This window comes from Syngnathus floridae, chromosome 5 (assembly GCF_059516105.1).
Source record: "Syngnathus floridae isolate MCC-2025c chromosome 5, RoL_Sflo_1.0, whole genome shotgun sequence".
Lineage (NCBI taxonomy): Eukaryota > Metazoa > Chordata > Actinopteri > Syngnathiformes > Syngnathidae > Syngnathus > Syngnathus floridae.
In genome coordinates this window covers 16243651-16263407 of record NC_142417.1, presented here as the reverse complement: position 1 = coordinate 16263407, position 19757 = coordinate 16243651, and the positions used below count along the sequence as shown (strand labels likewise).

Below are 19757 nucleotides of genomic sequence, written 5' to 3'. Positions count from 1 at the left end.
TAAGTTCATTTAAGGTTTTCAATTGACGCTCTGAAAGTGACTTTAAGCTGTTTTATGAGGGGGTAAAATGAAATCCAGCCGATAAAAACAAACAACTCTAATTCATGCATCGATTAAGCTAATCAAATCCAAACAAAATGAAATAAAATTTTAAAAAGTGTTGTATAAGGCATATATATGTCAGGTTTGTTCAATGGGTTTTGTGAATGATGCACGTACGCGCGCACACACACACACATACACATACACACACACACACACACACACACACACACACACACCTATGCGCACACACACGCACATGCGCACAAGCACGCACGCACACACGCGCGCGCACACACACACACACACACACACACACTTGACAAATAGAGGGACGTCAGGGGGGTTATCAGGCTTCTTTGGTGACTACTTATGTTTCATTGTTAATCATTACCAACTACCTATTCCAAAACTGCCTTCATTTATTTTGTCCTTTTAAAATGTCACAACTATGTTTTTCATTTTTACACATCAAATCTGCATGCAGTTTGTGTGATTTCTGGGAAATGTATAACAGGGTTTACGTTATAAATTTGCAAAAATATCACTTCTTTATTGATGTGATGATATTTATCAATGTTCACGATATGGTTAATATGATAATATTTCGTATTGTAAGATCTCTTACATTTTTAGGATTATTTATTGCAATTGTATCATATAACTCATTGAATCATTATTAATCTGCACAATATGTGCAGCTCCAGTTGCTTACACAGTCAAGGGCTCCTGCTGCACGACATGTTTTAGGCCAACAGAGGGCGGTAGATGCATACTGGATTTTTATGCTACGCATGCGCCCACGTGCCACCTGGACCCAATGAACTCGACTTCCATATGGAAGTACTTGGCTGCAACCCAGCTCATGATTTCCCTTTGTCTTTTCATATTTGGGTTGACTGTTTATGTTAGAGTCCAAAAGTCATTCAAGATCACCAACTTTTCATTTTCATGGAAGCGAAGTAGAAGAGTACTCAAATGTTTTGCTCAGATATCTTTTTGCTTTACTGATCCTGAACCCTCACACTTTTTTAACATTATGAGGTCGGTCAGACTTTTAACTGTATTTTTCTTTGACTGATTCTTATTCTGTCATAGTCAGCCACCCCCCCCCCCCCCCCCCCTTCCTCTTTCCATGTCCATGAATTATGACACGAGTGAAGCAGTTTGTTAGAACTATCGCATTTAGGGCTCCATGCTTTCATCGGATGCCAACCATTAATAATTCATGGTTACCCTACAGATGTTATTCACCTAACTCATTTGCTCGCTTGTTGTGTGATGTTTTGACGTTCGACTTAGGGTCAGCCTGCAGTGTTTCCAGGTCAGAGAAAGTGGGTCATGCTGTTCCAGTGTCATTGCCTATAACTTTAGAATTTGAGAACAAAGTTGCTCCATGTGAATAAACAAGCAGACTTTAGTGTGATTTATTTAGCAAAGTAACAAACATTTTCTCTTGTTACAACTTTACAGCTATATGACATGCAATTTCACAGTCAAATTGATTATTTGCCCAGATTGTTACGGTAATATAATACAAAACACACACACTCTAAGCAATCCCCTCAACCATTCTGTTTGTTCAAATTTTAGAAATTGTATTATCTATTGAATGGTTAATATGCATTCACTCACTGTACACTGTCTATATGATATTAAATATACCTTTCAGGTAAATTTAACATCAATTCTGTATTTAATTATTAGAATGTATTTTTAATCTAAGAGTTCTGTCTATATGCCATTAAACGAGAAAGAAAGAAAAGATTATTGAAATGAAATACACTAAGTGACACTAAGTGGCTCTTTTTTTAAAATCAACGTTGTTCTGATTATTGAATTAATCAACAGAAAAAAAAGAATATACTATGTAGGTTTTGCCATGACAGCAGGGGCTGCTTTTTTCATAGTGTTTATCTATACTTCATGAGGCAATTAGTCAAAGACTATCCACATGCAATTACGTACACACATTAACGTTTATAGGTTCTTATCATAAGACATTACACACATACAAACACAAAGTATTTGTGTATTTTCTGTTATTATTATTTTGACCATTATTATTATTATTTAATTTCAGCGCACATTATATTTAATGAATGTATAGATGCAGTAGCTAGTAAATGCAGGAGTTAAAATTCTGTATTGAAGTTGCAAGTTCTGCATCAACCGTATATCTATACCAGGCATGACATCTTGATGTTTGTGTATCAGATTTTGTATTAATATTTTTTGGTAATGGACTAGTGATATTTTCTGCCCTAATGCAAAACTTATACCTATACACATCTGTTGCAGTTGATAATTTCGATCTTGTGTTGCATAGCAGAAACCAATACTAACCCAAGTAATTCTGAGGTTCAATTAGTAATCCAGCTTTGATGAATGGAAACCCATGTAACATGTCTAGGTCTTGATTGTCCTGGTCCGAGGTCCTGTTCTACACCCAAGACCCACAAATATCATATACCGTATTTTCCGGACTATAAGTCGCTCCGGAGTATAAGTCGCACCAGCCATAAAATGCCCCAAAAAGTGAAAAAAAACATATATAAGTCGCTCCGGAGTATAAGTCGCATTTTGGGGGGCAATTTATTCGACAAAATCCCACACCAAAAACAGTCATGAACGAGCAACAACAGGCTAAACGATAGCAACAACAGGCTAAACGATAGGTATGCTAACGTGACAAACACAAACAAAGAGCTGAGAACGGGCCTGATGTAACATATAGAGTGATTAAGGACAACTATTACATGAATAACATGTTTATAAAACCATCGGTGTCACTCCAATTCATTAAATCCATCGATCATTCGATACGATAGCAACAGGCTAAACGAAAGGTATGCTAACGTGACAAACACAAATGAGGAGCTGAGAACGAGCCTGACGTAACATAGAGTAATTTAGGACAACCATTCCATAAATAACATGTTTATAAAACCATCGGTGTCACTCCAATTCATTAAATCCATCGATCGTTCTTTGTCAACAATGGCTGCGCGCAACTGAGGGCGCTTGCACTTCAAAATATTCCAAAGGCTCATATAACGACAGATAAACTATATTTCAAATAACTATAATATAAGCAATGATATTATCAAACCATCCGTGCACTTTAAATCCATTAAATCCATCGATCAAATTCCTCGTCCTTTGTCAACATCGCCGCGCGTGCGCCCTGACATCAGCCTCGTCTTTATTCCACAGATCTAGTATATAACTATATTGTAGCGTTAACAAAGTACAAGGATAGACGTGGGTTTGGTAAACGGCTCTTTATTCCACAAAACAAACTTCCAAGCGTGTGGCGGCGTGGACTTCCAGAGACGATAGCTCCATGGCAGAGGACCGTGCGTGCGTAATGGCCATGTACGCGCCCCACACACCGTTCGCGGACAGCCACTCGACCGAGCGCCGGCCCCCGACTCAGTAGAGTAGGACCGGGCGTGCGTAAAAGCCATAATAGTTTTTCAAACCTTCTATGTCACTCCAAATCCTTAATTCCTTTAAACTCTTTATCCTCCGTGTCACTTAGAAATGATCACCGCTAATGATGCCGGTCGTCCTTACGTGGGTCGCGCCGCGCGGTGCCACTGACGTCACTTGAAATAGTAATCCATTGGTACATCACGGTTCTCCAAACTTTCTTTCTGCTGCTCGATTACTGTTTTCAGCTGCATATTTTACAACTTGAAGTTTGTAACTTGCAAAATATGACTTTCTTTTTGGTGCCATTTTTCTTAACCCCACCCAGTTGATGAGTCACGGCCAACGGTGAAATTTAAAGCGCCCTCATCCAGTTTCGTCTGAAAATATAAATTTTTTCAGATGTAGTTTTTGTTTTGTTTATTTGGTTGTTTTATCAAAGACAAACTCTGCTTTATTGTCGATTTTTTTTTCATATACCAAGACACACAAAGAGATTGAAATTACATTCCCACTATCCCTCGGTGAGATAGTACACATATCCATACAAGCAACACAAAAAAACCCAAGAAGGCATAAACAATGAATAAATAAGAGTGTTGAATAAATGATAAATAAACAAATAATAATAAATAATAATAATAAATATAAGAGGAGCAAACAGACAGTGGACTTGGATATGGTGCTTTAAAGTGTTAATTGCTTTATTTGATGTTTTCTCTATTTTTTATGTTTTGAATATGTTCAAGATAAAGATATAAAAGCATGTTAAGTGATCAACTATACTAAAAATAACATGGGAAGTGGTCAACTATACTTTTAAGTGATGTCTTAATGATCAAGGAAAAATTTGTGAAAAAAAAACATATATAAGTCGCTCCTGAGTATAAGTCGCCCCCCCACCCAAACTATGAAAAAAAACGCGACTTATAGTCCGGAAATTACGGTAATTGTAATGACATCAGCAAGACTCACTTTTCAAAGACTTAATTTCAATAAAACATCAAGGATACTGTAGTTATAGCCATTTAGCTATTCACTATAGGCTTTGCTATAAAGATATCGTTTGAATCTAATACTAAAATAAATATATTTTCATGTCATCAAATGCAAAATGCAAAATGAAGCTTGTGATCATCAAGGCAAATACACATATTTTATTATGTCACATTTTCTAGGAGGTAAGGCACCACTATATTCTCTTTTCTTTAAGCCAGATTTTTACTATCATAGCATATTATCAATGCTTCTGTTCAGTGTCACCTCCTCAGTGATGGGATCTGGCTCTCTGAGTCATTTTACCGCAGTTTGCATTCATTGATCAGTGAGCTATTCTCATATAAACCCACCGACAGCAATGAATGTTTATTGCAGCATTTACATGTGGAGCCAAAATGTCTGGCCTCTCAAAAATAAATTCCTCTTCAGGAGGCAACCATTATAAATCCAGAAGAGGTGAAAGGCTCCCAGTATACTTCAAGATCATGGAACATGTGCTGTGGTGCCCCTCAGGGTACAGTCAACGGTCGATGGTTTTGGTTGAGTTCAAACTCACCGACAGCGTTGAATGTTCACTGTGGACACTGAGACAGATTTTAGGCCTCACCATTGCTGTTGGATCGATGGCAGATGTTTAACTGGCCTCATAAGTTTAACACACACAATCACATTCTTTTGCACCTGAGTGACAGTCCGGGTCTGAGTCCCTTGATTTTGAGGGTCTGATGATACCGAATTCTGATCCGATCCCTCGCCAGTGTATTAAGGAAGAAAAGAAAGAGTGCATCGAGATTGTCCATTTTTAATCAACAAAACTATCCCAACATGAAACGTTTTATACAGGTAGTGGAGCAGTGGCTTAAACCAAGTAAGACATGAGTTGAGTAAACAGCTCTTTCTGCCATTCCCCATGCTCAATTTTCACACACTGCAAATCTCTATATAGTGTATATATTTATATACATATACATAAATATGTGATGTAATGGTAAAATATTTACGTACTCTAGACATTATCAATGTTACATGACACTAGCTTCACGTTAGCTACTACTACGAGAACGTTCCCCCACTAGCAGTGTTTACTCCTTGTTTCCAGCCGTGTTGCACTGTTGCGTCGAATAAAGCCTATACATCTACATATTTTTTCTTTTGGTAATATTTCTGTACGTCTATATTATTTTGTTGCTTTGTGACCCTTAAAATAATGCTCCCCCCAATTCTGATCAGGTGAAAATGATGTGATTGGATTCAATTTCTAATTAAATGATCGGTATCAAGACATTCTTAATTCGTACGCACAATCTTTGAGAAAAATTAAAAAGCGCTACTGAATTTATTTCCATTGGTTCCAATTTTCTTACTGTAGCTTCAGTTTGTCTTAGACAAGTGGAAAATCCCACACTAGCTTGCCGGTTGCCACACAGACCACTTGTTTTAAAAATGTCTGCAGTTCCAAATTTAAACTATGTGGTGTTTGTAAATTTGCCACAGTATCGGTTCTTTCTGTGATATAGGTTCAGCTTTCATCAATCGGTTGACTATGGAAGCCTTCAAACTTAAGTGCTGTTTATTTTTCTGCTTGTGTGTTTCTCTTGGCCTGAGAGGGCAAGCCATGTGCCAAAATTGGTTACCACCCATGCTGGTGTTGAGGGTTAAATGACGTTGAGAGCAAACCAGAGGGAATGAGGAAGATGATGATGCATAGGCTCGGGTTTCCTTAAAATAGCTTCTCAGATATGGTGGTAAACTCGCGCATCATTGTTTTATCTTCGTCCCCACCTTCTCCAGAGTTATGAGCACCTCTGTCTTCAGTCTCCTTCTGCCTGCAGTAAAAGGAGGGAACAAAAGAAGGGGAAACATCTGAAATAGCGTGAATAAAATGCCTGAACATGTCAGTCTGGCTTGGGGAAGCAGTGGAATTAATGCTTCTAAGTGTGATCAGAGAATGTGGCTGTGCCCCACAGCTTAGTGCACTGCAGCGTTGTGCTAGTTAGAGATTCCTGTTCCCTTTACCCTGCGCTGAACCTCAGCTTCTGCACTGGGAGTGGGCCTTCCTGTGTTCGCTTCTTTGAGGTTGGAAAATCATGCAGCCATGTTTTATTAATGTTCTCAATGTCTGTCTATCTTCGCCTCTGCTACAATACACTGTCTTCCTCCTCTCTTCCTTACTTGGTTCCTTCAGCACCGATGAAGAAATGTGGAACACTGTACTGTTTGTTCTTGATCCTCTTTTGGGATCAATTTAGGCTACTTATTAAGTAGTTAGAATTTTTTTTTTTTAATTCACAAGTGAAACCTTGTAGGAAGTAAGCAATGCAAGTCATTGTCATGAACTTTGTTGCTGCTTTGCCGGGCTGCTGTTTTGATCAGTCTGATGAAAGAAAAGAGTATGCCAATCAGAAGCTCTAATGTAGGGGTCTTCATTGAATATACATTTTCAGAATAAAACCTTGCGCGTGTCCTTGCTCACTGCATTAAATACAGCAGAGTCTTCAGTGTATATAAATTCTTGGAGAAGGATCTTCCCTAAAAAAATGAAATGAAATGAAATAAATTAAATTAAATAAAGATGTCACACATTTGTTTGCAGCTTTGGAGTGAAACCTGTGGACTGTTTTTTTTGTTTTATCTCCACATTGCTCCGTGTTGCCACAAGAATGCATCTCCCCACATTTCCTAGTGCTGTGTGTTTCCATTCACAGACAAGTAATGGATTAATAGTTTTTCAGTCCCTCTGGCTCAGGGTAAAGTGGCTTCCCTTCTTGGCACTTGGACTCGTTGGCTGTGTGCCAGAGATGCACTTCAGTTTTTTTCCTCCCCATTCTCAAATAGCGCTGTACTACCTCCCGGTTTCTTTCATATAACTAAATCGGTTGCTTAACTTGCTACTTTCTAATGGTTAAACATGGCAATTCTTTCTTGTCGATGTTAATACTGACACTGGGTGCCATCCAAAGAAACTTAGAAAAATTGACAAACTTGCAAAAGTATAGTTGCGTGTAAAAATAGCTGGGCAAGCATGAGCGCTTGACAGGGCTTGAGTGAAGAGTGCAACAATGTGACTGAACTAGTGTGAACCCTGCCTCGTCAGCACATTCCAGGAGTTGGACAATGAGAAGCACACAGTGTACTCTGTCGTGTTGCCGGACGGTCTACAACCAGGCCTCCATGCTGCTGTATTCAAAGCTGTTGCAAACTGAAGCAAACATTAATTAAGTCATTACTTCATAAATTGCACTCTGGATTTTGCCTCTTGTGTTAAAGGTATGACCACGGTACTGTGATAGAGCTAACGTACTGTAGGCAATCTGTTTTGATCTAGGGAACACCCCGGCGCCAGGTTCAGCATCACTAACAAGATGAAATCTTTTACTTTTCTGAAAACAGTTAGCAAGCTAAACAGCATCTTACCTACAAATACATTTACCACCCATATGCACTACACCTTCACATACACATGATTAATAACAAGACTTTTTATATAAATACACTGAATAATGAAATGTCACTTTTCCTACAGTTATGCTTTGCTACAGTTAAAGTTGCCGGTTATTGAGCCCATGCAATTCAAAAGAATTTCCAAGGCAATGAAAAGCAAGGCAGCATGAGTAAAACGTGATTAGGAAAGATGCAAGATGACCACCTCACTTCAATTGGTACAAACATATTGCCGTAGCCTTATCTTAACCATAACTACGTAAGGTGCCTGCTTAAAAATACATAGACCCGGTTGCTCACAGCAAATTACACACTCTATCCCATCAGTCCACATTTCTTCATCTTCTCCTAATGGAAGTACACAGTAGGATAGCATTTCAATCACCGGCTTCATAGCCAACTCAATTAAATTCAACAAATGTGCTTTAATTATTGAAGTACAATCGGATGTTTTATGTCTCTCTTGTAGTAATGTGCGTTCAACTTAGTATATCCTTTTTCGCTGTCAAATCGCAAAGTGGAATAGTAAGGAATAAAAGCGCGGACGTAAAATGTGAAATTTGTTAGAAAATCATAAAAAACCTGAAGATTTCTTTTGGTTTGATACTTCTTGGCATGTTTTGTAAATTGATATAGAGAACTGGATTTTTATGTGGATGTACTTTGATCGATGATTGAGTTTTGGTGAAACGCATTTAGTGAAATCATTAAAAAAAACAATCAAACCCTTACATACGCACTTTAAAACTAATGGTGTGTTTTTTTCAGTTCAAAATAACTTTAGGAATCTGGATGGAAATAGTATGACTTTCACATCTGTATTACCTCTTGTATCATTTTCCAGTGCTCATTTCGAGTCTATTTAACTGTTCAGAGTCAACGGCAGAAGAAAGTGGCCCACTTGGAGACTAGTAACAGAGGCTAGCCCGGCCCTGCTCCAGTTTATGGACTCCTTCGGGCCGACTGCCAATCTTTTCCAGAATCACCCAGCCTCCACGTGCCATGGATCATCCTGCCAAGGCTGACGAGCAACCTTGACTATAGTCAAGCTCTTTCTCCACTACCACCCCGGTTCTCAGCATTAATCTGTGACTCTCAATGATGGCAATTTCTTCGAATGTGCCATCTGCAGTGATTCTAACTTACCTTTCTCTGCTTGTCTCTTCCTCAGCTCATCCTTGTAGCCGTCAGTATTCTTGCCTTTTCCTCTCTGAAGCCCCTGTCTCTTTACAGTTTTTTTTTTTTTAGTCAATATCTTTCATACTGTGCACCTTTTTGAACCCGGTACAGAAGCACTTGATCGTGTCAATCTGGCTCTCGTTGACTTATCCACTTGTGCCGTACGCCTGAGAGAACTACATTGCATGTCACACTCCTCACTTCTCTCCAAAGCTTTGTCGGCTCATTTCATGAATGCTGAGGCTGATGAATATGTATCGCACACTTTTTTCACCGTAGTGGGATGAAAGCGCCCTTTTGCAGGGTGTCGTCTGAATTTAACCGTGACATTTCTCTGGAGTCCGCAAACATTTTCTTTTTCATCTGCAACAGACTTTGACGTGCAGATTGGCCGCACCATGCGGTAAGACGCTGCCTCTGTCTATGCTAGCTAATATTATCGCTTTTGCGATTTAAAAATGTTAAAATCATTGGGATACTAAAAGATAAACCAGACTGTTTGATGAGGACGTTTTCTGCCCACATGCGATCTTTTCTACTTTACAGCCTAGACTGTGGCTCAGTCTTATTTTGGCCAAATACCCAAGCAAAAAGAGCAGTTATGAGCACGGAAAAGTTTGCTATTTTTTTGGAAAAACATGGCTTTTTTTTTTTTTTATATATAAATATTAGGGCACACCCCAAAGCCACCAGTATAGTTCCTAAAAATATGATGTTTCAAATGTTGCTATTGGTCTGGGGAAACGACCCACAGATATTTAGCCCCAATGACAGGCACTGTTGCTGCCTTTATTTATTTTTTTTTGACTCACTGAGACCACATCATCTCCTATTTTGTCACTGTGCTCTACAACGACAGCCATACATTATTTTAAAAACTGAAGATGTAGTAGAGTGTTGTTTCTGCATCACACCAGCAGGGACAATGTGTCCTTAATCCACTGCAATGTGCTTTGTGTTCTGGTGACCTGATTAACTTTGCCTAAGCTAAGTTAAGATCATCTTTTTGTCTCAGTATTACGACACACATGGTCTTGTGCTCTTTCAAAGCAAAGGCTAAAATCGTGACACTAGAAGTAAATGAACACTGCAATGGTGAAAGTCAGCTCGGTTGAATTTAAACGTTGATCCTCTGCATAGAACTTTGATGACTGTTGAGGCCGGTGCTTTCCTGAGTTGCTCAGAGACTTAATCCCCCCTCCCTGGCACCTTCCTCCTCTCTTGCGGAGGAAAATCTCTGCTGAATTCATGTCTTCTTTCAGATTTCTAAGAGGCGTTAAACCTTTCTGGATTAAAGGAGGTAATCTGACAGGCAGAAGATTGTATTAGCCAGAGTGTTGGCAGAGCTTTTAATTTCTCCTCTCTTTTCATTTCCCCCACTCGCAGCCCGTCTTTCCAGCTGACCTGCTAGATGGTATTATTTTGTCTTTCTTTTGAATTACATAAAAAAAACATCCACATCTTCATGACTGTTCACTTGCTTCTCCCTCTCTCTCTCTATCCCACTTTTTCACAATCTCCCCTCTTATGCTTTCCCACTACCTCTTGCTCTTCTCGCAGTGACAGCATACTTATGTGAACCCATGATTTATCATTTGCTAATCCGTGCTGATTATGGAGCTTTCCGCACAGTCCTTATCTGTTGCTGAGGCCGCTTTTCACTCTATAGCTGCCAATTATCTTTCAGGCTGCCTGCAAACAGACTTGTCTCTGTCAGCCAGCTGCAGAACTGCCACCAAACCACTTATATTACTATACGTATATAAAGGACATGTGTGGCTCCCCGACAACTGACTTAAGTAAAGGCATTTTTGTCTTGATTACTTGAGGTAATTGATGGATAGTTCAAGTTTGGTCTATTTTGCTTTAATAATCTGCACTATCATCTCAAGCCTTCATCGTTTGCAAACTCTAAGAGCAAGAAGAGTCTTTACTTGTAAACACGGGAGTTAAAAAAGCCCAATTCTGTCATTCAAAGTTTGTGATTATCTTATTATTTTAGAATTAAATGCTGTAAAAGGGAAGTGTTATCTTTTCGCTTGCATTAATTGGATTTGGCAACACGGCATGACTTAAAGTTTAGATTGGTTAGCAATAAATTCAGAATTTTGCTTGCGTGACGAATCTACCACTGACACTTTGGTCTGACAGCCGCAGTGGCAATGTCCTCACTGTGACTCATGCCACACTTCTTGAAGTCAAGGCTAGTGAGAACATGAGGTTACGGTGAGTAAGGCCACGCCTGTGGGGAGGGTATGCAGATCATGGTGCGCTCAGCTGATATGCCGTCCAATTGTCAGAGTAATGGGAAGTGACGTGCACATCAGAGCAATGTGGGTCAGAGCGCCAGACGACCGGCCCACAGCCTGTAGCTGCTTTATTAGGCAGGCAATGTCTGATCTGCTGTAGCTCGACTAGACGAAATTCTCTAATCGACCCTGATATTCACTGAACACGCATTAGCATCTTCCCTCATGCTCAAAAACTCACTTATATCACCAAGAGGCTTGCGTATTTGTCTTGCAAAAGATTCAAATGTTGAATGTTAAATTATTGTTGAATTAATCATTGTCATTAATATACAGTGTTATGGAATAAACATGTCCAAATACAAATGAGCCAAAATTGAGTCCCAGTACGTTTTTTTTTTTTGCACTTAGGCGTTTTCAATGGCTCCTCTGCCTAATAGTTCCGTTTTTTTTTTTTTTTTTTTTTTTTTTTTAAACACAGAAGGCATATTTTAAAGCAGAAGGCTTATTTATTTATCTTGCAACGTGGACTGGATTCTGATTTTTCAGCAGGCGAAAATGGGTCGGATCGACTTTGAGCTTAATAGGATTCCCATGACATGGTCAGAGGATGGTGTCTGCAGGGGAGGAAAAAGCCGGGGAGGGAAAGGTTCAAATATAAAGACGGAATTGGGAGGGAGGAGGCAAACTTTTGCCAATGTTTACTTCGCACCTGTACAAGTACATTGCAGCCAGAGAAAAGTGACACATGGGGCCCTGGAAGTCTGCTGGCATTCTCTGCTAAAACAGTTTTTTTTTTATGGCTGGGGAAGATGCCGAGAGGAGTTCAGTCTCTGCGAATCTGCCACAGCCTCATCAAAGGCAGTAATTTCCTGTTCATTTCTGGCTCCCATCCCCCAACTCAGAGCTCATGTCTGCTAATCCCACCCTAGCACACAACCCCCCACTCCCACCCGCTCCCAATCCCCACCCTGGGCCCCCCTGCTGCTGTCCTGCCTGCCTGTGCTTCAGTTTGCTGCACTCCCGGTCTGAGGACTGCGGTGGGAGGCTATATGCTTTGTGTCCAGGGCTTGCAGTTCAGTTGAACACTAACAAATCCTCATTGTCCAATGCAAGAGTGGTGTCAGAGGAGACAGTCAGTTGTGTGTTGTGTTTGGGAGGGGGAGGGGGTCCATTGCTGTCTGGTTTCTATTCAAATCCAGGTACACACAGGCCTGAGAGGGAACAAAGCATGTAGAGGGGCTTATAGAGCGTCAAACATGGGACCAAAGTCCCAAAGCTGAGTCCAGGCAGGGCTGAGTTGAAGGGTCACAGGAGCTGCTTACACAACTGCTGCCCTCTCTGAACTGAGCACACTACATTAGCTCTACGAATGATGCCGGGAGGTCCTGTCATCTGAGGCACAGTCAGGCATAACATCAAATATTAGATACTGAGCTGGCGATGGAAACCCAAACAAATAATCATCATCACACAAGTTTGTCAATGACACTATTTGAAGTACCTCAATTTAAAAATATGATCATGCTATCACTTTACCGGTTTGTGAAGAAATCAAGCAATATGTAACATATGAGACTTTGAGTTTGGCCGCCACTGGAAACGGGTCTGTGACATTACCAGTGATGTGGGCTGAGATGAGTATCAGAATGGCAAGACTCTACATGTGCAGGTATTTTACTTTGCTTTCAACTAGGAGGATAGTACGCACATAGAGTTATCATATATGAAAACTTGTTTTTCTATAAAGGATTTGTGTGTTGGCATGAAGCCTTTGTATGTTTGCAATAGCTTGGTATACATCTGTAGGCTGTAGGGATGTTTTTGTTGCTGTCATTACTCTCTTATGCACTCAACCTTTTGCAGTGGATTAAGAGATTTGGACAAGAGCAGTCCAGAACAAAAAAGGCCACATAGGAAAAGCCATCATTTCCTCTCACTAAATACATTCCAATGACTTCCCATGTGAGTTGATGGGGAAAACCAAGGAAAGAACGAAATATAGCCTGTGTAAAAACGACATTCTCTCTTATTCATCATCTATCTATAACCACCTCTCAATTTAGACTTCCTATTCTGCATTCCCTCTTGTATGCGGATTTGGAAACTGTGGCAAGAAATCGATTTTTGAATATGTACTCTCACTGTTTCAGAATGGTACGCACTTGAAAGATTTAAACCAATAATTCAAGAAAATTAATCTTATCTCCAAGTGGTATGCAAAACAAGTTCACAGAAAAAAAAAGTATTTAACTTTTGGTTGCACATGATGCTGATGTAATGTTCTACTCTTTTCCTCAGAAATATTCTATTGATAAATGCTAGTTAAACACATTAATTCCTGCGCAACTGATGTACATGTCTGAACGAGGTCATTCCAATGGAACCAAAGGATTTTTTTTCAGTGTTGGAGAGACAAGGAGGCCACTTTGAGAAGCAAAAAATTACAAGGAACACATTTAACCCATCTTGATCACCAATGGCTGGGGATCCCCTCCCATTGCAGCAGCAGCTGGCTGTCCTGTCCCGCCGCTTCAGCCTCTAATGGCTGACCTACCCTGTCTGGATTGCCCCGCTCGCTTTTGTCTTCTGTCTGGCTCAGTTCCTCCCAGTCAAACATAGCTACTGCCTGCTGCAGTCTACATTCCCACAGAGCAAACACTAAATCACACGCACAACACACACACACACGCACGCACGCATACACACATGCACGCATGCACGCACACATGCACACACACTTTTCACACTCGGCACACTTAGTCCGCCATACACAATCTCTGTCTCGTTGCGCGCTCACATATACATTCTTCTCAAAGTTCTCCCCCACACAGTCTCTGTCTGCTTTCACTCTCACGAAAAAAACTGTACACTGTCACGCACATTAAGATCACACAACATGCCACTATTTTGCAGGAAGCAAAAGTGTTAAAACTTATTTTACACACAAGATATTTAAGAATTAAAATGTAAAAATTTCAGTGAAACATTATGGAGTGCACTAAAGTCAGGCAAATAATGACAACATCCTAAAGTGCTGACGACATGCATTATCAGGAAGGTTTTTAGGTGAAAAGAGAAGGTCAATCAGTTCAAATACTTACCGACAATGGGGCCAAAAGTTGGGCAACAGCAATCTATGTTGGCTGGGTAGTGGAAATGGACAACACTTCCATATTCGGGGCTAAAATATAAACTGGCCAGTATGGATGAAATGGATTTAATGCGTCCCCTCTCTCTCTGTATGTCTCAACCAGACACATGCACAAACACACACTGGAGCACAATCCTACCATGCACTCTTTCAGTCCGATCTTCCTGCCGCCAGTGGGACCTCAGCCAGGAGTTTGCAAATACAAGTGGCTCACAAATCTCTCTCTCTTTTTCTCCCTCTCTCCCTCCCTCACGCCCTCCTTCTCTCCCTCTCGCGCCTTCTGCACAGCTACATAGATAAACAAGAAACCACATTCCCACATGCATCCACCCCCCACTCTGCACAAATTCACACACTGACATGCACGCGTAGTACACACATACACACACACATACACACACACACACAAACACACACACGCACATGCACGCACACACACACACACACACACACACACACACACACACACACACACACACGCACACACACATGACAAGACACAAGTTAGGAAACTGGTCCACATTTTCGTGCATGCACTATATATGAGGCATTTGATGGACAGCAGCACATCGTGTCATGTGTACAGCAAGGGTGTCAGGGATTGGCTGGCAGCTTGGGAGCACAGCGTGCTGTGATTGGTTTGTGCTCACATCAATAAAAGGAGAATGCTTCTCTATTGAATCACAGTCAGCATGGGTGGAGTTTGCGATATGGCGCTAGAAGAAAAAAGGGAAAACATCGAGAGACTTAAGAAAGTATGATCTTACTGCAGAAAAACAACTGGAAGGTGCAAATCAGTATCGTTGTCAGACTTTACCGAAGAAATCAACTGAATACTCATTGCAAGTATGGTAACTGTGGTTTCAATAACTGAAATCTATCCCAACTGATTTCAGGTGGGCTACACCCTGGACTGCTTGCCGGTCAATGGCAGGACACTTATAGACAAGCAAGCAATCAGAAGTCACATTCAGGAAATTTGGAATCTTCAAATATCCTAACAAATCCAATTTTTGGTGATGTAGAAAAAAGCTAGCGCACAGGGGGGCAAAACCTGGCAAGCTTGCAATCTCCACACTAAGATGATTTGATGGAGAGAACCGCAAATATTTCTTTCGTATCTTCATTTAAAATATTGCATCCTGTAATTTCCTGACAATACCACACACACTACACGAGTGCGTTTCCAAACGGATATTTAGGGAATCTAAAAATGTCCTTTAGATTAGGATGCCTCTCCACATCACACTTGAATTTGACGTTTGAACATTATCGACCCCTTTCCACGTTTGGAAACAATGATGATATCAGGATGCAGGACAGTAGGGTTCGTTAATAATATGGACACACGAGCCGACGAGCTGTAAAGGATTGTGAAGATTACTTTAAAGAACTAACATTGCCAGATGGAAAACAACTTAGAATAGAATAGAATGCCCTTTATTGTCATTTTACAATGCAATGGTATGATGAAATTGCCAATTCGTATGAGATTACAGAGTGGAAGGAAGATGTTACAAAGTGGTCTGATGTTGATCTTTATTTAGTAGGGAAACCTTGTGTCTACTGCAACCCTACTTGGGCCATTGTCAAAAAAGGGAGAACTTTGCCCTGACAGCAAACTCTACTTGCACTGCTGGCTGAGGAACGTATCAAGCTCGTCTGCTAGTAGTTTGTTTTGTTGCTCGTTAAATGACATAAAGTAAATCGAGAATCATATCAAATTGTTGTGACAGTGATCTCTGTAGGACGGCACAGTGTGGCTACTTTAAAGTTGCTGAGGGGGTCTTGGCCTTGCAAGCCAGACCAATGCTGTACCAGCGAGTCGTCGAGTGGGGAGTCACATTTATACGCGTTTCTGAGGTGGGGCAAACCTGAGCAAACGGACAGTTCAAAGGAACCAATCAGAGATGAGCAGTTGTGATGGTGAGGAAAGAAATCCGTCTGATGGGGTTTTACTCTTTTGCTACTTAAAATTGAGTATAATGCTGAATTAAACAAATTACCATCTGTCTCACATGCCGTTTTGAATGTCGAGAGGATGGACTTCTGCTACCAAAGATTGACGTTACCCATGAAGAATATGTCACGGTGTGTAAATTTGATTCAGCGCTTCATTTAGAGCAGTGTGTTCGGACCCAGGTTAAGAACAACCTGGGTTCGATCGAACCCTTGGGGTTCGGTGAATCGGTCTCAGGGGTTTGGCAGAGCCTCCACTGGAGGTCCGATGTAAATTTGTGATGACGCATATCTAAACTGGTCTCGCAAAGGCAACAGCAGAAGTCACACGTATTTACAGGTATATCATTTATTGTGAGTTCAGGTATTGTGTTGATTTTGTTCTTTGAACAAGGTGATGATCATGCACGGCTCATTTTGTGCACCAGTAAAATCTATTTATGTCTTGAATTTGAAGAAAAAAAAATCGCTCAAAAGGGGTTCGGTGAATGTGCATATGAAACTGGTGGGGTTTGGTACCTCCAACAAGGTTAAGAACCACTGATTTAGGGGGATGGGGTGCCGAACCCGTTGGTTAAGGCAGTTCAGTCCCACACCACCAATGTCAGTTTGGTCCCCATTAGTCATAAGGCCATAAATCGGATTTGTTTCCGATTATTATTGCCCTTTATCACCTATTCTGTTCATAATATTTATAGATTTTCTAGGCGCAGCTGAAGTATTGAGGGCGTTCAGTTTGATGGCCGCACTATCACATCCCTGGTTTTTGCAGATGATATGGTATCTATATCTCCAACCCTCACTGGAGTGGTTCACAATCGAGTGTGAAGCAGTTATGAAAATAACCACCTCAAAATCTGAGATTAAGGTCCTCGGTTGGAAAAGGATGGAATGTCCTCTCCAGGTCGGGGATGAGATCCTGCCCCAAGTGGAGGAGTATCTTGGGGTCTTGTTCACGAGTGAGGGAGGGTGGAGCGTGAGTTTGACAGGCAGATCGGAGCAACATTTGCTATGATGTGGACTCTGTACTGGTGTGCCATGGTGAAGAGGGGCTGAGCCGAAACCCAAAGCTCTCGATTTGCCAGGTGATCTACAGTACGTTTTTACCCTCAACTCTGGTCACGACCCACATGGCAACCAACCCCGGAGTAAGTGGTAGGTTAGATGAATGGATAAAATGTCCTTAATCAGTCGCTCGCCACACGTATTCCAGTATTCAAGTGTTTGTGTGAGGCAGATGACTGAAGTGTACTTTTTGAGATCCCACATTAGGGCCTTGATGGGAAATGGGAGCAATATTGTAAAGTCTGATGAATATCAGGTCTTCCAATTTTTATGTCTAGTTTATGTTAATGCACAGATCCATGTTGGGAACGGATGACATGAAACACCACTTGCAATTGAGATATACGCCAGATTGTATACCAACGGATACATTTTTAAAACATTTATTAGGTGACATTAATAAGGAGCCTTACGAGAAAAGAAAGGATAAAAAGCCCACTGCCTGCCAGTTTTTTTGTGTGCAATTCAACCCAACTTCCTGGGTTGGTCAAATTTTTAACAGAAATTAGGTTGTTTATAAACCCAGTAGGTGGGTTAGCACGTCCACCTCACTGTGCAGAGGTTGTGGGTCTGATTCCGGCTCTGGCCTTCCTGTGTGGACATTGCATGTTCTCCCCATGCTATTCCAACGACATGCATGGTAGGCTGATTGACCACTCGAAATTTTCTGTAGGTGTGAGTGCGAGTATGAATGGTTGTTCATCTATGTGTGTCCTGGCTGTCAACGAGTTCAGGATTTCCTCTGCCTACTGCCTGAAGGCTGCTGAGATAGGCTCCAGTGCGCCCGCGAACCTCTTGAGGAAAAGCGGTTCATAAAATGCATGGATGGATGGATGGATTAGTCAGTTGCGGTTCCAGTTATTCCACAGGCCTATGTAACTATATATAAACTATATATCAAATAACTACGACATAAATAACAATTTTATCGGACCAACTGTGTCACTCCAAATGATTAAATCCATCAAAATCTTCATCCTCTCTGTCACTCTGGAAGTACATGCGGAGCTGAGGTCGGACTCATCGTCAGTCCCAATTCCAATTATTTCACAGACCTATATAACTATATGTAAACTATATATCAAATAACTATAACATAAATAACAATTTTATCGAACCATCCGTGTCACTCCAAATCATTAAATTCATCAAAATCTTCGTCCCCGTGTCACCTATAAACAACGCCACTCCTGACTCCAGAAGCATATGCGGCGCTGAGGTCAGACTCATTGTCCGTTGCGGTTCCAATTATTCCACAGGCCTAGTGTGCCCTCATACGTTTTAAAGTGAAAATATCGGGTTAAGTGATCAAATATACTAGTAAGTAAGTAAAGTGTGTTAATGATCAAGTAATAATATGTTAATAGTTTCACATATAAATTGCTCCTTATTATGGGTCGCACCCCTGGCCAAACTATGAAAAACACTGTGACTTATAGTCCAGAAAATACGGTATGCCTTCATACACACAAACATGAACAAGGTCTTCTGGATAAACGCCAATCGTTGCTGAATGTTTCCGAAGACCAGAGAAGGGAGTGATTTAATGTAATAATTAAAGCAAGGAAATACTTACCAAGTTAAATATTTCCTACAGTTAAAAAAAACCCCAAAGAAAAACGCATGTTGAGAATTAATGGAAGAAAACAGAAGAATTTTTTTTTTAATTCTTTTGCCAAAAACAATCTTTGCATTCCCTTGCAAAAATGTGCATTCTCTTGCAATTGTTGCATTCCCTTGCAATGATTTGGTTTGGGTCATTATAATTGGGCAAAACATTTTTTTGTGAGGATTTTTTTTAAGTGAGTGTTTGTGTACCTCTGGTCAGTTAGGCTACTGTTTTCTCTAATGTGTGGATTTTTTTAGACCATTATATTGTCTTTGCAACAGATTGCTACCTTGAACAAGTCAAGTCAAGTTTATTTGTATAGCCCTAAATCACAAACAGTCTCAAAGGGCTTCACATAGACAAAAATTGACAATTATTCTCAAAGCATCCCCTGATCTTGAGCTCCCAAAAGGGCAAGGAAAAACTCAAAAAAACCCTGCCAGGGGAAAATGAGAAACCTTGAGAAGGGACCACAGATGGAAGGATCCCCCTTTCAGGATCACCAGGTTGTAATGGATGCAGAGAGGGCACAAATAATACATAATATGAAAATCAATGAAAAAATGGATGTCGGAGGTGCCCTCGATTGTCCTGGCAGTGTCTTCAAGGAGGTTGAGCTGCAGTT

General features: G+C 40.7%; 1 protein-coding gene and 2 long non-coding RNA genes across 4 annotated transcripts in view; 2 read left to right on the top strand and 1 right to left on the bottom strand.

The window, feature by feature from the left end:
* The window catches only part of nr6a1a (nuclear receptor subfamily 6, group A, member 1a), a 125651-nt gene that overhangs the window by 28656 nt on the left and 77238 nt on the right, over positions 1 to 19757 (top strand). The gene's annotated exons all lie outside the window — the stretch shown is intronic.
* LOC148398407 (uncharacterized) overlaps positions 4505 to 19757 on the top strand; it is a 37120-nt gene continuing 21867 nt past the window's right edge. Inside the window, exon 1 of the long non-coding RNA XR_015858595.1 lies at positions 4505 to 4658. This is a non-coding gene — a long non-coding RNA (uncharacterized LOC148398407). The remainder of the gene's footprint in view (positions 4659 to 19757) is intronic.
* Positions 4842 to 15021, bottom strand: LOC148398408 (uncharacterized). Its single transcript, XR_015858594.1, has 2 exons — positions 14450 to 15021; positions 4842 to 6302 (listed from the first exon to the last, which is right to left on the bottom strand). It is a non-coding gene; the product is annotated as an uncharacterized LOC148398408 (long non-coding RNA).